Source organism: Panthera onca, chromosome B2, assembly GCF_046562875.1.
Source record: "Panthera onca isolate mPanOnc1 chromosome B2, mPanOnc1 haplotype 2, whole genome shotgun sequence".
NCBI classification, from domain to species: Eukaryota; Metazoa; Chordata; class Mammalia; order Carnivora; family Felidae; genus Panthera; species Panthera onca.
Window position 1 is genome coordinate 25,739,168 of NC_138343.1, and position 18,319 is coordinate 25,757,486.

An 18,319-nucleotide genomic window follows, 5' to 3' on the forward strand; every position below is an offset into this window, starting at 1 on the left:
TGTCATAGTGTCTGTGTTAGCATGTAGTATCTCCAGCTACCTTCTCTTGTTGCATTATAGTACTAAATATGGTTTTTGCTTTTTTGTATTATTTTTGTTTTATAGGTTGTTATGCATGTATTAACCCCAGCCCAATCTCCCATTCTACTCTGTGCCATCTTATCCTTCCTTTGAAAAATGAACTAATGCCGAGCACAGGCAGAAACATAGTGGTGACACCATTCAAAGGCAGGGAAGAGCCAGGATAGAGATCTGGTTCCAGTTTTCAGGCACTAACTTCCCTTTGTGTGTAGGACAGGATGGATGTAAACACCATTCACTTCTATCCTCTGTGCCTGGTGTACAAAATCATTCCATACACGTTTGCTCTCTATAGGGATTATGTATCATTTGGGGACAAAGCATGTATCCTGTGAGATTGTTAGGTGTATGTCCAAGTGTCATTTGCTAATCTGCCCCATTTGCTTTGGTAATGTGTTTCCCCCACTTCTCCTTCCAACTCCTAAACATGCCCCTGAGGGTGCCAGGGCAGCAGCCTACCAAAGATGTGCTGCAGAATTCCAGAGGCTGCACCTGGGCCAGTTAGACATGGGGAAGTTGACCTAGGTCTTGAAGGCGTCCAAAGTGGCAAGAGTAAAGAGAGTCAGCTGATGCTGGAATGCAGTCTGGGCAAGTCATGGAGACCTGACTGGAAGCTACAGCAGAGATGTTTGGATTCAAGAAGCATCCTCTCTGGTGAATGGAGATGTCTACAGTGGATAGTTGGTACCAGTTCTGAGAGCCTTTACCCCTCCCTGCCACAATATGGGTCAGATATATGTATTCTTTATCATATCAGAAGGACAGTGCTAGTGTGCCATTCTTGTGAGCATCCTAATAAAGAAATACATTCATATTCCAGTTTAAAAAAGAAAGAGAAAAACAAATGTATTAACATGTACAGCACTCATACACATGAAGTACTTAGTGATGAACTTGGGGTTATATAGCATCTTAACAAAAGAATAATTAATTTGTAGAGGAGTGACAAGACAAAGGAAAAGGACTGTTTCAAGAGTGGCAAATTGTGGGGAGGTCAATATATGGGAAACTAATTGAAGATAAGGACCAGTAAGTAAAGTTTGTTATGTAGATCCTCTCATGCCATCTGTGGGCTGATAAGTGTCTAGAGTTATCTATGGTAACTAATATACTGTGTGTCCTTTCTGGTAAAGAGGGAAGCGGGGGGCACCTTTACAAATTTTTGTTCTGCTTTTAGGCAAATAGCAGGGAGAGTAGAGAGCTTTTCTTGTATCTGCTGCTTCTTAGTTGCCTTCACCTCAAAATACACTTAGTTGACCCTCAAACAATTGCAGTGTTAGGGGCAGTGGAGCCCCCCCACTCCCACTCCAGTCAAAAATCCATGCATAACATTTGACTCCTCCAGAACTTAACTACTAATAGCCTACTGTTGATGGGAAGCCTTATCAGTAACATAAACAGTGGATTAGCACACAATTTATATGTTGTATATATTATATACTGTATTATTGCAATAAAGTAAGCTAGAGAAAAAATGTTATTGAGAAAATCATAAGGAAGAGAAAATCCATTTACAGTATAGTACAGTATTGTGATTTCAACACTTCCATACAACACCGTGTGCTTGTCATAAGTACCCTTGTTAATCCCTATCACCTATTTAACCCATCTTCCACCCACCTCCCCTCTGATAACTATCAGTTGTTCTCTAGAGTTAAGGGTCTGTTTCTTGGTTTGCTTCTCTCTCTCTTTCCCGCCCCCACCCCCTGCCTTGGTTTATTTGTTTTGTTTCTTAAATTCCACATACCAGTACTATTTTTTTTTTTTGATAAAAATTCGTATGTAAATGAACTCACCCCGTCCAGACCCTTGTTGTTCAAGGATCAACTGTAATCCTTCTGCCAAAGTGGTATATTTTTGTGTGGCAAATCCTGCTACCCTTCAGGTTGTAGGGCTGCTTTCAAAACAGATTGTGAGAAAAGTATTACTAAAGATGGAAATGTAATATGGTATCTTAATTTTAAACAATTATAGAAAGATAGGCATATATGGTCACCCCTAACACAGGCAAATTATTTTTAAATAATGACAATAAACTAGACAACTGTGAAGTTTCTTGACTCTCTTTCCTTTTGGTAACTGTAAGGCTTAAAATGTTTCTTTTTGTTTTTGTTTTTAGAAATAATACATATTATAGAAATATCTATTCATAGATCAGCTTTATTAATATTTTAGCAGCTTCTACCAGTCTTTTGAAATGCATTTCAAGATTACACTGTATATTTACATTACATATGATTACATATGATCTGTCTTTATTGTTACCTAGTATGTATATATGAGTAAATCTAAAGTATTTATTGTAATGGGAAAATATGTAATATGGAGTAAAAATTAGAAGATACAAAACTCTATAGTATAATTTTATTTTCTTTTAACATATATACTTTGCTCATATATATTATATATGACTTGCTCATATATATTGACGTATATGTATATAAGAAATAATAAGAAAGAGGGAAAAATATAAAGAAAAGACAAAATTCTCCATATGTGTTTGTATATTTTACTTCCACGAATAAAACTGAGCTATTTGGATGTACTGTGAGGTGAAAATGGCACTTGACTTGGACTTCAGGAATGTGGGTTTGAGCTGGCCACAGTGTGACCTTGGGCAAGGTACTCAACTTCTCAGACTGAGTTTCCAAATCTAAAAGAGGAACAACAATGCCTACTTCCATGAGGCACTACATGACCTGCAGTTGAGAATTAGATGACTTTATAAATATAAAGTGTGTAGTGTAGTACCTGACACACAATGCCTCTATTCTTTTTTTTCCTGAACCCTAGCTCATTCTGTCTGAAGTTCAAAGTTTTCTCCACTAGATGGTGATGGTAGAAAAATAAAATGAATCTACCATACCAACTTTTCTAACCAAATTTAAACTTTCTTTTAAAATCAGCATAGATACAGATAAATTTGAACTGTATTATAAGGTTGCAGGAAATGAGAACATTGTAAAGCAATAAAAGCCAGGCTTAAATTTTCTCTTTTAATAACCCACTGCTTAATTTAATTGTTTTCAACTGGCCTTGTCAGTCTACTTTGAGCAGTGTAACATATTCATACCCAAGGTACATTGGACATTCCGAATCCCGTTAATCCCACTGTGAAACATCCCTGACACTTTTACTCACCATCCTAGAAGTGAGCCTTATGGTTATCTGTTCTTCCTGCTTTATGATTCCTCTCCCTTAACCCAACCTCATGCTCCTTTCTTTTCTTGACATTCCCCCATATCTTTTATTAAGTTTATTCTGATAAATTGTATACATTTTCCTGATATTGTAATAAGGCCTTTGGATTGTTCTATTTTCTGACTGGTCTTATTGGTATAAAAGAAATGCATTGAGTTTTATTAATTCATTTCATATTTGGCCTTTTTTGAATCCCTTTTATTAGTTTTAAGTGATTTTTCTATTGATATAATATAAAAATGATATATCTGAACTTTGTCCTTAGTTCCTGATACAGAGCTTCAAAAATGCTTGGAATCTCCTGAATGACAGGGGAGTCTTTATTGTGCCAATGAAGTTGCCTCTGATGGGTTCCTACATAGCTTCAGGAATGTGGCTGGTCACCAGAAAGACCAAACACATAATTAGACCTTCAGACTGACCTGCGAAGGAGGACATTGGAGATTTTCTTTTCTTTTCTTTTTTTTTTTTTTAAATTTTTTTTTTCAACGTTTTTTATTTATTTTTGGGACAGAGAGAGACAGAGCATGAACGGGGGAGGGGCAGAGAGAGAGGGAGACACAGAATCGGAAACAGGCTCCAGGCTCCGAGCCCAGAGTCTGACGCGGGGCTCGAACTCACGGACCGCGAGATCGTGACCTGGCTGAAGTTGGACGCTTAACCGACGGCGCCACCCAGGCGCCCCCATTGGAGATTTTCAATCACGTGTCTAGGGATTCAGTCAATAATGCCTACATAATGAAACTCCAGTAAAAACTTTGGACACAAAGGCCCAGTTGAATTTCTTGGTTGGTGAACATACTGATGGGCAGGGAGTGTGATGAGCCCTGTCCCTGTAGGAGAGGGCATGGAAGCTCTGCATCTGGTGCCCTCCAGACGTTGCATTATGTATACCCTTTACCAACAAACTGTAATCATGTAGAGTGCTTTTGCTGAGTTCTGTGATGTGTTGTAGTGATTTACCAAAACTGAGGGGATCATGGGAACCCCCAGATTTGTATTCAGTTGGTCAGGAGTGCAGCTCCTCAGATTGATGGTGGTGTCTGAAGTGAGGGCAGTCTTGTGGAGAACTTTCCCTTAGCCTGTGGTGTCTGATACTAACCTGGTTAATGGTTGTCAGAACTGAATTGAATTACAGAACACCTGGCGTGCCTGGGTGGCTCAGTTTGTTAAGCATCCGATGTCTCAGGTCATGATCTTGCAGTCTGTGGGTTCGAACCCTGCATCAGGGTCTGTGCTGACAGCTCAGAGCCTGGAGCCTGCATCTGATTCTCTCCCTCTCTGTCTGCCCCTCCCCCACTCATGCTCTGTCTCTCTCAAAAGTAAATAAACATTTAAAATAAAATAAAATAAAGTAAAAAGAATTACAGGACACCCAGTTAGTGTCAGAGAATTGATGTCAGAACAATACTCTTGTCTCTTTTCAATACGTTTATCTATTATTTTGTTTTCTTTTTGAATTGCATTAGCCAGTACTAGCTATTATTAAATTAATGGAGAAAGCAGGTCTCTTAATCTTCTAAAGTGAAATTTGAAGTAACATAGGCAAAATTCTAATTTAATACCTGATTAAAAAAAACCTTCCAATAAAATAGAGAAATATACCTCCTTAAAAAGATTTTGTTTTTGCCACAAACTAGCAGCCATTGTTATGTTTAATGGTAAAAACACTAAAGATATTCATCATGTTTTCACACATATGTATCTTCCTCACCCTAGGGTTTCCTTCTAGCCTTTTGCTATATCTGGGTTACTATTTACCCTTCAGTTTAGATAAGTCCTGTTAACCTGCCCTGACCCTCCAGATTGCTTTGATGCTCTTTGCCATATGCTTTGGTGCCCTTTGACACCTTGTCTATTATAATGGATACCTCATAGCATTATAATTGCCCATTTACATGTCTCTTTGCATCCTGTTTGTGCTTCCATTATAAGATAGAGTTTTTCACCTTGCACACTCAGGGCCAGGCCCCATGCCTGACATGTAGTAGACACTAGGAATGTACTTGAATGGAATCCATGAATAAAACCAATCAGGCAGGCTTAAAGTACAGACTTAACTCTTCTCCTAAGGTTCACATTTGGAGCATTCTGGTTCTTTTGTAAAAAGACTAGGGGTCTGACTAGGGGTGCCTGGGTGGCTCAGTTGGTTAAGTGTTCGACTCTTGATTTTGGCTTAAGTCATGATCTCGTAGTTCATGGGATCAAGCCCTGCATCGAATTCTGTGATGACAGTGCAGAGCCTGCTTAGGATTCTCTTTCTCTGCCCCTCCTCTGCTTGTGCTCTTTCTCTCGAAATAAACATTAAAAAAAAAATCACCTGGGTAGGTTTTTAGGCATGGAAAGTCTTGGTGAAGACTTTCTGCTGATATGGAGGTATTTAGACAAACTTCCATAAAGAAAAAAGATACTTTTTTTTCTCAGGTTGAAAATAAGATGGTCACCTAGAACAGTGGAGAATTGCCACTGGGAAGTAAGACTAACTTGCTTTTGGGAGGCATGGATTGCTTTTTTTTTTTTTTTTAATTTTTTAACCTTTATTGATTTTTGAGACAGAGAGAGAGCATGAACGGGGGTGGTTCAGAGAGAGAGGGAGACACAGAATCTGAAACAGGCTCCAGGCTCTGAGTGGTCAGCACAGAGCCCGACGTGGGGCTCGAACTCACGGACTGTGAGATCATGACCTGAGCCGAAGTTGGACACTCAACCGACTGAGCCACCCAGGCACCTCAGGAGACATGGATTGTTAATGGAAGACAGAAGAGAACGTGGAGGATATACCATGACATCTGTTTCTTTCTTGCCAATCAAACTGCATTTGAAACCTTATGGTGAGAAGGGTGAAGACCAGAAGATGAGCAAACTGTGAGAAACTGAATGTTCTGGGCATAAATGGTGCTTCTTTGGCAGCTAGAAGACCCAGCAGCACTGAGTTGGAGAGGAGGCCATATTCCCCAGCTCTGCTCTGGCCCCTGTGGATGGGCAGCTTAAGGAACACCTTAAGGAGAACTGTGGACAGCACTCACAGCACAGACTTTGATGTTTGCACCATGGATACCATGAGCAGTGCCAGCAGTCAGACTTCTTTAAGGAGACTCCTGAGCATTGATTGGCCTTCACTATGCGAGGATAGTAGAGCCCTGCAGGCACAACATGATGACTGCAGCAGACAGAACAGATTGTAGCACATTTAAGGAACTCTTTGAGGAATTTTCAGAAATAAGTAAGGGATACATTGGGAGCTGCTTAGTGAGTGACTGGTTGGTAGAGTGAGGCATTGCAAAGGAGAATCTCAGAGACCTTTAAAAAAGGCATTAAAAATTAATGTGAAGGTCACAAATGATCCTTTCAAAATGTGATTAAACAAAAGAGAAAAAATGAACTTTGGCTTCTACCTTACACCACAGGCAAAAATTAATTCAAGGTGGATCACAGGCCTTGATGTAAAAGCTAAAACTTTAATAAGAAAGAATAAAAGAATAGAATAAAGAATAAAACTTCAACAAGAAAACATAGAAAAATACCTTCATGACTCTGGGGCAAAGATTTTTTGGGAGAACACAACACTAGTTATTTAAAAATATATGTATATATAAACTGGACTTCATCAAAATTTTAAAACATCTGCTTGTCAAAAGATACCTTTAGGAAAATTAAAACACAAGCCACAGACTGAGAGAAAATATTTCAATACATAAATATCTGAACTGGACTTATATACAGAATATATGAAGAATTATTACAATTCAATACTAAGACAAAACACCCCAGTTTTTAAATGGGGAAAAGGTATAAAAGAATACTTCGCAAAAATACATACGTGAATAGTCAAAAAAACACATGATACATGCACAGGGACATGCAAAATAAAATGGCAGTGAAATACCACTACATTCCTGATAGAATGACTGAAAATAAAAAAAAGACTGACAATACTAAGCGTTAGAAGACAAGGAACAATTGGTACTCTCATGTATTGCTTATAAGAGTATGAAATGGTACAAACATTTTGGAAAATCATTTGGCAATTTTCTTAAAAAGTGAAACATACCCTTGCCCCATGACCCATTGATGCCATTCCTAAGAAATTTACCCAAGAGAAATGAAAACATGTCTACAACATGTCCACAAAATGACTTGTATGCAAATGGTTATAGCAGATTTATTCATAATAGCCCTAAACTGGAAATACCCCAAATGCCCATCAAGAGATGAATGGAAAAACAAAATTTGGTTTAGTCACACAATGCAATTCTACTCAGTAAAAAATAAACTGCCAATACATACAACAAGATAAATAAGTCTCAGAAACATGCTGAATAAAAGAGAAGCCAGACACAAAAGAGTATATATTGTATGATTCCAATTATGTGAAATTCTAAACCAGGCAAAATGAATCTTTAGTGATAGAAATTATATCAGTGGCTATCTGGGGCAGAGAGGTGGGGATTACTAATGGTGACAGAATATTAGGGATTTGGGGGGATATCAATAGCAACATGGTGTATATTGATTGAGGAGATGATTACACAGGTGTATGTATTTATAAAAACATAAAACTGTCCTGTTTTTGTTTTTTTTGTTTTGAGAGAGAGAGAGCGCGCGCAGGGGAGAGTGGGGAGAGAATTTTAAGCGGGTTCCTGATGCAGGGCTCGATCCAATGACCCTGGGATCATGACCTGACCCAAAATCAAGAATTGGACACAACGGACTGAGCCACCCAGGCGCCCCATAAAACTGTACCCTTAAAATGAGTGCAGTCTATTTATGTAAATTTTATCTCAACAATGTTGATTTTTAATAATATGGTGAAATCCCATTTCATGACCATGAGAATGACTAAAATTCAAATGACTGACAATACCAAACGTTAGTGAGGATGTGAGCAACTGGAACTCTCACACGTTGGTAGTACGTTGCTGGTAGAAACATAAATGGTACAAGCACTTTGAAAAACTTCTTGGTTTCTTATAAAATTAAACATACACTCATCCTGTGACCTAGCACTTGTACTCCTAGGTATTTCCTGAAAAGAGATGAAAACCTGTCCACAAGAAAACTTGTAGAAGAACGTTTATAGAATCTTTATTCTTCACAGCAAAAACTCGAAACCAAACTAAAACAAAAAACACCTAGAAACAATGTAAATCAGTAGGTGAAGGGATAAACAAACTGTGGTCAATTCCCACAGTGCAATACTACCTTGTAATAGAACAGAATGAACTACTGATATATGCAACAACATACAAGACTTTCACAAGCATCATGTTGAGTGAAAAAAGCCAGACACAAAAGAGCATAGACTGTGATTTCATGGTGAGGATGACAGTAGGCACGCTTGGGGTCTGCCCAAGCTGAGGGGTCTACTAGACCTTCCTCCATCAAGCTGGCACCCTCCAAAGCGCAATATCCTGATGCTGACAGTAAATGAGAAGTAAATCCAGCTCCCCATAACTACTCCCTTGAGACCTTGGAGAAGGTTCCCTCGGCACTGAGCAAAAGCACGGAGACAATAATGTTAAAAGTGCCTATCTTTGAGTATTGTGCCAGCAGGCTCAGTTTTGTGAGAAATCTGCAGCCTGGTCATGCATTCCTGGGTTGAGCCTCAAGCCGAAAATTTGTTAAGTCTTGAATTTCTGAGAAGTGCTCCCAGGGCTTGACAAAGGGACAGAGAGACCTTCTCTAGAGAAAGAAACACATTTTGGATAACCCATGAGTCAAAGAAGAAATCAGAATGGAAATAAGAATATATTTTGAGGGGCGCCTGGGTGGCGCAGTCGGTTAAGCGTCCGACTTCAGCCAGGTCACGATCTCGCAGTCCGTGAGTTCGAGCCCCGCGTCAGGCTCTGGGCTGATGGCTCGGAGCCTGGAGCCTGTTTCCGATTCTGTGTCTCCCTCTCTCTCTGCCCCTCCCCCGTTCATGCTCTGTCTCTCTCTGTCCCAAAAATAAATACAAAACGTTGAAAAAAAAAAAATTAAAAAAAAAAAAAAGAATATATTTTGAGCTCAAGGATACAAAAATATTACATTTCAAAGCCTGAGAAATGTGCCTAAAACAATATTCAGAGATAAATTTGTAGCCTTAAATGCATATATTAAAACAGAAAGAAGGCTGAAAACCCCATGAGGACTTTTGTTAAAAGAAAAATTGCAGGCTAATCCTACTCAAGAACTATAGGTGGAAAAATCTTAAAAATAAAATATTAACAAATCTCATTCAGTAATATATGAAAAGGATAATAACGAATAACCAAGTTGAGTTATTCCAAAAACTGAAGGTTGATTTACACTAGAAGATCAATAATATAAAGAGCCACATTGATGGATTAAAGGAGAAAATCATGCAATCATCTCAAAAGACTCACAAAAATAAAAGCACTTAATAAAACTTAACATCCATTCATTTAAAAACTCTTAGAAAACTAAAAGGGAATTTTCTTAATATGATAATGAGAATCCACAAAAATTCTACAGCGAATATTAATCTTAACTGTGAAATGGTGAAATCTTTCCTTTTGAAATCAGGAACAGAAGCAGGATGTCTGCTATCATCATTTCTACTCAGTGTTACATCTATGTTCATGGTTATGCACACCATCAACGTTATGTGGTTATTGAGTGATATTGACCTTCTCTCTTGTTCCAAAAAATCCTCACACCTTTTATTTCTTCCTCTGACTTTATAAGCCTTCTAGGGAGAAAATATCTGTAATACACATTACTGTCAAGCACAGTTTTTATATTATTAAAAAATATTTAAAAATATTTAAATTTAATTAATAGTAATAGTAAAATACATGAAAAATACATGGTAATAAAAAATATAGTAAACTTAATAAAAAGTGAGCAAAGAAATATGCACTTAATAAAAGACAAAAACCAAATTATATACATACATGAAAGTGTTCTCAGGCCTTCAGTAGACAGAAGTGCAATATAAACAAAAAATAATGTATTATTGTACATCCACTAGATCAGTAAGAGTTATTGTTAAAGATGGGGCACCTGGGTGGCTCAGTTGGTTAAGTGTCCGATTTCGGCTCAGGTCATGATCTTACGGTTCCTGAGTTCGAGCCCCGTGTCAGGCTCTGTGCTGACAGTTCAGAGCCTGGAGCCTGCTTTGGATTCTGTGTCTCCCTCTCTCTCTCTGCCCCTCCCTAGCTCACTTTCTGTCTCTGTTCATCTCTCTCTCTCTCTCTCTCAAAAATAAATATATTTAAAACAATTAAAAAAAGAGTTATTGTTAAAGATACGGAGCAACAAAAACATTCTTATAGTGTTGGTAGGAGTTTATGCTGGTGTATACATTGAAAATATACATATACATCATGTATACATAATAATATTCATACAAGTCCCACACCAAAAATATCCAAAATGTTCATCATTAGTAGGGTACATGTATAAATTTTATAGTATTTATACCCTGATATATTGCACAACAATGAAAAATGACAAAGACTGCTATCCTCAATAATATGACGAATCACAGAAAGCTTTAACTGATGAAAAGATACAAAATAATGCAAAGAGTATGAATACATTTACATACAAATCCCAAACTGGCAAAACAAAACGATGTATTTAGTGTGCATATGTAAGTGGCAAAACTACAAAGAAAATCAAAGAAATAATTATAAAAAACTCAAATTAGTGGTTAATTCAAGAAAGAGGACAAAGGAATGGGATTTGGGGACGCTGGTAATATTCTAGTTTTGGTGGTGGTTTATAATTATTTCTTAGCTGTATGTATAGTTGTATGTACTTTCTAAATGTGTGTATTCCAATGAATGAAAAATATATTTCAAGTTTGCAGCCATAGGCTGAAAAGGCCCTGGCATACAGTAACAGTAAGTGATCTTATACTGTGGTTAAGAAAATTGAGATACTTGGGAGTATTTTTCTTCCTTAGACTTTAAACTTCAAGTTTTTCAATTGATTTATTTTTAAATGAGATTTGGTAATATTAATAACAATGATATTACCAATGGTAACGATAAAGGCTGATATTTCATCAAGTCTCTCTGATGCATCAGCTATTTTTATCTCATTTCTTATATCTAAGTGACCCTGTAAGGTAAATGTTATCTTCATTTAACAGATGAAAAAAACCTGGCTTCAGGAAAACAGAGCAATTTTTCTGAGTTCACACAGCAAGTAAATCTCAAATGCAAGCCTAAGCTGTTTTCAAAGCACAAGCTTTACCCACTAGGATGTCTCTTTATTATGGCATTTATTATTTTAATAGAAATTTTTTTCAGATTAAAAAGAAAATACATGTTTTTAGAAAAACTGGCAATTCTTGAAAAGTGTAAACCTAATTCTCATCCCTACTCTAGAGATAACCATTGTTAATATTTGGGTGTAGCAACCTTACCCATTTTTCCAAACTGTATCTATCTGTATTAGCATTCATCTATATATTTATAGAGTATCTTTTTTTAGTCAAGACTGGAATTTCATTCATATACTATTCTATAATCTGCCCCCTCCTCCCTTCACATTCATCTTTTCTCATATTGTTAAACGTTCTTCTACATGTGACTTAATGGAAGCATAATATTCTTTCTCATGGAAGTACCATATCTACTTAACCAGCTTGTACTTCTCTTTTAGGGTTTGAAATATAATAAATAATGTCATCATCATGGATGATTTCAAAGATTTTTTTTGTTTACAACTCTATCTCTTTGGGGCAAAATTCTTAGGAATGCAGTTGTGAGTCAGAGGATATGGCCAAATTACCTTCCATAAGGATTATAGCAATTTCCATTCCAATCAGAAGTATATGAGGGTATTCATCCTTCTATGCCCACCCAGAAAATGTTTCTGTATAATGCCATTTTACCATTTTGCCAGCTGCTATGGTCCTTTTGCGCACACACACACACACACACACACACACAAATTCAATGCTTTTGAGCATAGAGCATAAAATCTAAGAACCTGTTATGAACCATTACATAATAGCTATTTTCTACCTAAAAATACAAGTTTTATTTTTAACAGGAAATAACACATCCCTAAAAGTATGTGAAGTTTTCAGCCATCTCCCCATCAGCCACTAGTACCCTTTGTACTGAAGTATTTTTCCCTATGGAAAATTCCTTGCCTGAACCTTACCCTCTTGGGAAAAGCAGGCCAACATTTGGTCAGAAGAGCATGACTTAGGCTTTGCACTTCTGTAATTTCATGCCCTGTTACTATCATAAGCTTCTTCTAGCTCCTGAAATTCGCTTCTAATTTAGAAGGCAGAAAAGCATTCCCAAGAATGTAAACATAAATATACCCTTTTTCCAATTCCAAAAACTAAGAAAATGATGATTCATGCTGTAGAATGGGGTTTTTAAAAATTGGGTGTGAACACTCTTAGACTTGCCCTCATTGTTTAGAATAGTCACGCAGTAGCATGAATTTTACCTTGTAGCAAGCATTTTATTGTGTGTTTTCATTTTCAGGGCCAAATAATGAGAGGGAGATACGTATAAGGAATGAGGGAAGGGGAAGAAAGAATCCTATGGTGTTGAGTTGGAATTAGAAATATACAGGTATGAACTCATGATTTTTAAAAAGTTATATTTCCTAGCTCTGTCCCTGAACCAGCTAGAAGCAATGACATCCCAGTATCAAAGAACATTCCCATTGTCTTTCTCTTAATTTCTAAATACCATTCTCTAAAAGGAACCAGGACTCCTTTGAGAAATGGCAGATTATAGAAATAGAGTTGGAAATATACAATGTGAGCTTTGAACAACTTGTTATGCCAGAAAGTAAGCAAATACTCAAAAAATAATGGTGGCATGTCAGAAGTACAAGGAACTCACTCAGATGTGCCCTGAATGGACCAAATCTGGAAAACTTTGAGCATCAAAATGAATAATATAGGGGACATATATTCATTTTTAAAAATCCACAAGTTCATGGTGATACTAATAAGCAAAGGGGACCAGGATAGAGTTGGGGAGCTGTTCTCTTGGTGAATACCAAGTAATAAATGTAGAAGAAATGATAGAATTAGAAAATCACCACTTAATAATTCCTGTGGTAATAATTGATATAGGCAAGAGTAAACACTAAACTCTTAGGATGATAGACTATTGGAGAATAGGATATCCATAAATTTTCAGAGTTACTTATTAATTACAAAGAGAAAAAGGGTAAGTTTACATTGGAGAAAACTGGCAGATGCCGCCTTAATCAGACCACCAAATTTAACATAACTGATCACGCTACAAGCTGCACCATGTGCCGCCTGTTGTGACGTTCTGAGAAAGACACATCACTTGTGTGGTTTTCGTGCTCAATGGTTTGCCCAGTTTCAAACATGAAGAAACAATGAGGCAATTCAAATTGAGAGATATTTTGTGAAGAAAGTGTTCTGGAGTCTCCAAAAATGTCAATGTCATGAAGGGTTAAAAAACAAAAAAAGACTGCGTGATTGTTTCTTGAATATATAAAAGTAGACTAAAAAGACATGCCAACTAAATGTGCTGTGTAATTTGTGAATCGATCCCGTTATGTGAGAAAGTGTCTTTATTCTCAGGAGACATATGCTAATGTATTTAAGGATAAAGGTTCATGTGGTCTGTAACTTACTCTCAGAAAAGAGACACAGGAAATATAGTACATTAAGTGTAACATTTAGTGAATATATAAAATATAGTACATTAAGTGTAACATTTAGCTACATATGTAACTAATTAATTAATATGTAACTAATTAATATGTAATTAATATGTAATTAATTAATATGTAAAATATAGTACATTAAGTGTAACATTTAGTGAATCTCTGTGAAGGGTATATGGAGATTCATTGTTCTAGTCATGTAAATTCTCTGTAGAGAATTTTAAGTTTTAATAAATAAGTCAGAGAAAGGGAAAAATATTTAACAAAAATTATACGAAAGTCATGTCAGCCTTGGAAATTTATTTATGAATAGTATTTTCACAATGTACTTTGTTCCTATTGAATTTCACACGTATTATTTTATCCACAGTATATTTACTCAGTGATGTGCATTTACATTTTATATGAAAGTAAAAAAAGGATATAACTAGATGAACAAATTGTGAAACCATTACAGAAGTAATGAACTAAAACATTACTTAATATTTTGGAGGAGATTAATTTTTAAATGGCTCCATTTATATTTTTATCTAGTTTTTTTAAACCCTCTTATTTTTTATTTTTATTTTTTAGTGCACAGAATTTAGCTACTTATTCACTGTCACTTGGAAATATTAAGGGCCTAATATCAAACTGGGTTGTAAATACATCGTGATGTTCTGTAACATCATTAGCCTTTCAAGTATTCTGAGATAAAATGAGATAGAATTTAGTTTTAAATTGCCACTGATTTTTCTATTAATTACAAAGCTATGCATTATGTGGTGTTCATCCCAGGAGAAGAGTAAGAGTCTTGACTTTTCCCCACTCACCATTCCCCTTTCCCTTTCTTTGGCTCCAGATAACCCAACAAGTTTGGGTATAATTGGATTCCAGCCTTGGTCACCTGGAAAAGCTTGGTTACCACAAATGTTCAGCAGTGCTTTGTTCTTTTTTTCTTTGAACAAGTTTACTTTTTATTTATCGTATTACTAGGTTTTCTTTTTTCTAAATTAATTTATTGAAGTATAACTTGCATATAACATTCACCCACTCTAAGTATATAATCCAGCCATGTTTTAGGAAGCTTCATGAGTTGGACAATTACCACCACAAAACAGTTTTTTTTTTTTTAACATTTTTATCGCCCCAATAAGATTTTGCTTACAGTTAATCCCTGTTCCTGCTTTCAGACCCGGGCAACTACTAATCTATTTTTTGTGTCTAGATTTGTCTTCTCTGGACATTTCAAACAAATGAAACTATATAGTATGTGGCCTTCATTTCTGGCTTTTTTTGCTTAGTACAATGTTTTTGTTTATCCATATTGTAGCAGGGATTGGTACTTCATTCCTTTTTATTATTGAGTAGTATTCCATTTGAATGGATGTATCACATCATCTCTTTCTATTCATTGGACCAATTTGATGGACATTTGGGTAGCTGCCGATTTTTGGCTGTTGTGAATACTGCTGCTATGAACATTCATGAGCAAAGCCTTGAGTGTTCCTGTTTTCATTTCTCTTGGGTAGATACCCAGAAAAAGAATTGTAAGGTCACATGGGAGATAATTTTTAAAGAAACTGCTAAACTGTTTTCCAAAACACCTGTACCACTTTACTTTCCCACCAACATGTATGATGAGGGTACTGGGCACTCCAAATCCTTGCTAACATTTGCTCTTGTCTGTCTTTTTAATTATAGCTCTTCTAGTGGGTGTAAATGTTTTCATTGTGATTTTAATTTGCATCTCCTTAATGACTGACTTTGAGCATTTTTTTGTGTGCTTTGTAACCATTCATTTATATATCTTCATTGATGAGATGTCTTTCCAATCAGTTGTCCATTTTAAACAACTGGATTGTTATTATATTGTTGATTTGTAAGAGTTTGTTGTATATTCAGGATACAAGTCCTTTATCAAATGTGTGACTTCACAGTATTTTCTCTAGGTCTGTAGTTTGTCTTTTCATTTTCCTATGCTGCCTTTTGAAGAGCAAATTTTGAATTTCAATGAAGTGCAACTTATCCATTTTTGCTTTTATGGGTCATTCTCAATGGTGGTTTTTGAAAGGAAGAAAATTCAATAGTTATGTGGATAACAGGGAAGTCTTTCGTTTGCATTTTGGTATTTGTGAAGATTGCTCCACTTTTATGGATAAATGTTCAAGAGGCTTTGTCGTTCTGGAAATATTCATAATGCTGTGTACAAATAGAAGTGATAAGCATTATCTAGCCTTGTTTGAATGCCAACCAGAACATAGTCATTGTGTGACTTTATGTGGCTTTGTGTGGCTTTTCTGATAGTATAGTTTCTTGGTAGTTAATGAAAATGTCCCTTGAAAAGAACTGCAGTTCCCATGACTCTGTGGAATATGGTTTTTCTGAGGTTGGTATTTTTTTTTTAAGGGTTTATATCTTCAAAATATCAGGGCTATCCAGGAAACGTATCACTGAATCTGCTGATAGCCTTACTGTGAACTTTCTCAAGCATAGGAGTATCTTTAAGAGATTCCAATTATTTTATGGGTATAGACTTAGGGTGCTAAGACTAGGCAGATAGATCATAATGGACATGCATATATTACCTGGTTTCTTGTTTTGTTTTGTTCTGCTTTGGTGGTCAAGTATTATACCAGGTTGCTTGTCCTCTGTGCTATCAGAAGCTGGAGACAGTATGACATAGCATAAGTGGACTACAGTCATCTAATTTTAGAAGGCAAGTAGCATGGATTATTTTAATTGGTTTTTTTCTTTTTTTTATAACAAATAGACACAAGTAAAAAGCTTCCCTCTAGTAATTAATCAACAAATATTTATTCAATACATATTGTGCATGGAACTATTTACATGTGATGACTTCCAAATTTTTATCTCCAATCTGGACTTCTTACCTGAAGTCTAGATTTCTATTTCACAGCTTATTCAACTTGAATGTCCAATGGACGTATCAAAAACTGAGCTCCTGATTCCTCCCCCCCGCCCACCCAAGAAAAGTTGCTCCCTCTCACATCCTTTTCCATCTCAGTTAATGTCAACTCCCTCCTTCAAATGCTCAGCAAAAAATTTGGAAAGTCACCCTTGTCTATATCCTTTTTCTTTCACACCCCAGACCCAATTCATCACAAATTCTAGTGGTTCTAAATGGAATCTGAAATCCTGGATGAGATTCTTGCACAGAAAAAGGACATTAGGGAAAAAAAACCCTCATAGACTCTTAGTGAAGCGTGGAGTTTAATATCAGCATTAGTTCATTAATTGTGACCAGTGTAGGTGTTAAAAATAGGGGAAATTGGGTACAGGGCATTAGGAAACTTTCTGTACTATATTTTCACTTTTCACCTTTTCTGTAGATCTAAAACTACTCTAAAATAAAACAACTTATTAAGAAAAAGAAGCAAAGGTAAAGATTTTGTTGTTTTCTGGTTCATTGGAGCCTGTGGCTGGTTTGCTGGAACAGAGGGGATGGAAAATCTGATCCTGTTGTTTGGATGGTCTAGGTGAAAATTACAGTCAAATCAGCAGAAGGCCACATGTGTTGTTTTCTTTGGCAGGAGATTTGTCATTTTATCAGTTTATCACTTTTTCACAATTTAACTATTCTGGGAAAAATTGATAACCTCAAATCTGTTGTCTTTTCATAACCACCTTATTAAATAATCTATCTTTAAAAAATGTCTAATTTTGCTTAGTTTCTCCTCCTAAAGGATAGTTCTCCAATCCTAGAAAAACACCTAATTTTTACTTTATAAAGATTTTGCTATAATTTTTATATGCTACTCAAAATGGAAACATATATTTTTATATTATGGAACACATGGATCTGAATTAGAATAATAACTTTTTTTCTTTTGGAAAAGTAAGAGAGCACTAGAGGGTGAGGAGTGGAGGGATCAACTAAGCCTCCAAAGAGGTGAAAAGTTTCCAGGTCTTGATGAATTGTGTGATTGTGTGTATTACTAGTTTTGTTTTTTTAAGCAGTCAAGGTTTCAAAAGATCTCTCATATTCTAGTTGTATATGTTCAAAGTGTCACATGGGCAAACAAAGGTGGCTGTGGGATTCTCACACCCAGAATCTTCTTGGCTGGGAATGAGCACTTAAATCGTCATGAGTCTAAAAGGGGCAGAAGAACAGGGCCAAAGGCAAATGCAGCTTGTTAACTCTGAGAGTATTACCACACTGATGAGAAGAAAAGGTGAAGGTGATATTTCATCCACTGTTCCCAGTACATCCTCTCCTTACCTGACCTCTGAAATGGAGCCATTGGCCTTGAAAAGCCTAGTGTCTAAAATTAATGTTCTTCCCCATCTGACTAAGAAGGCAACAGCTGAGCAACATGAGATCAAGGACCATATTAGTTTAAACAGGGGCTCAAAGTGGCATTTGAGAGAGAGGATACTTCCTTTCAGAGTGGACGCTTGTCTTTTC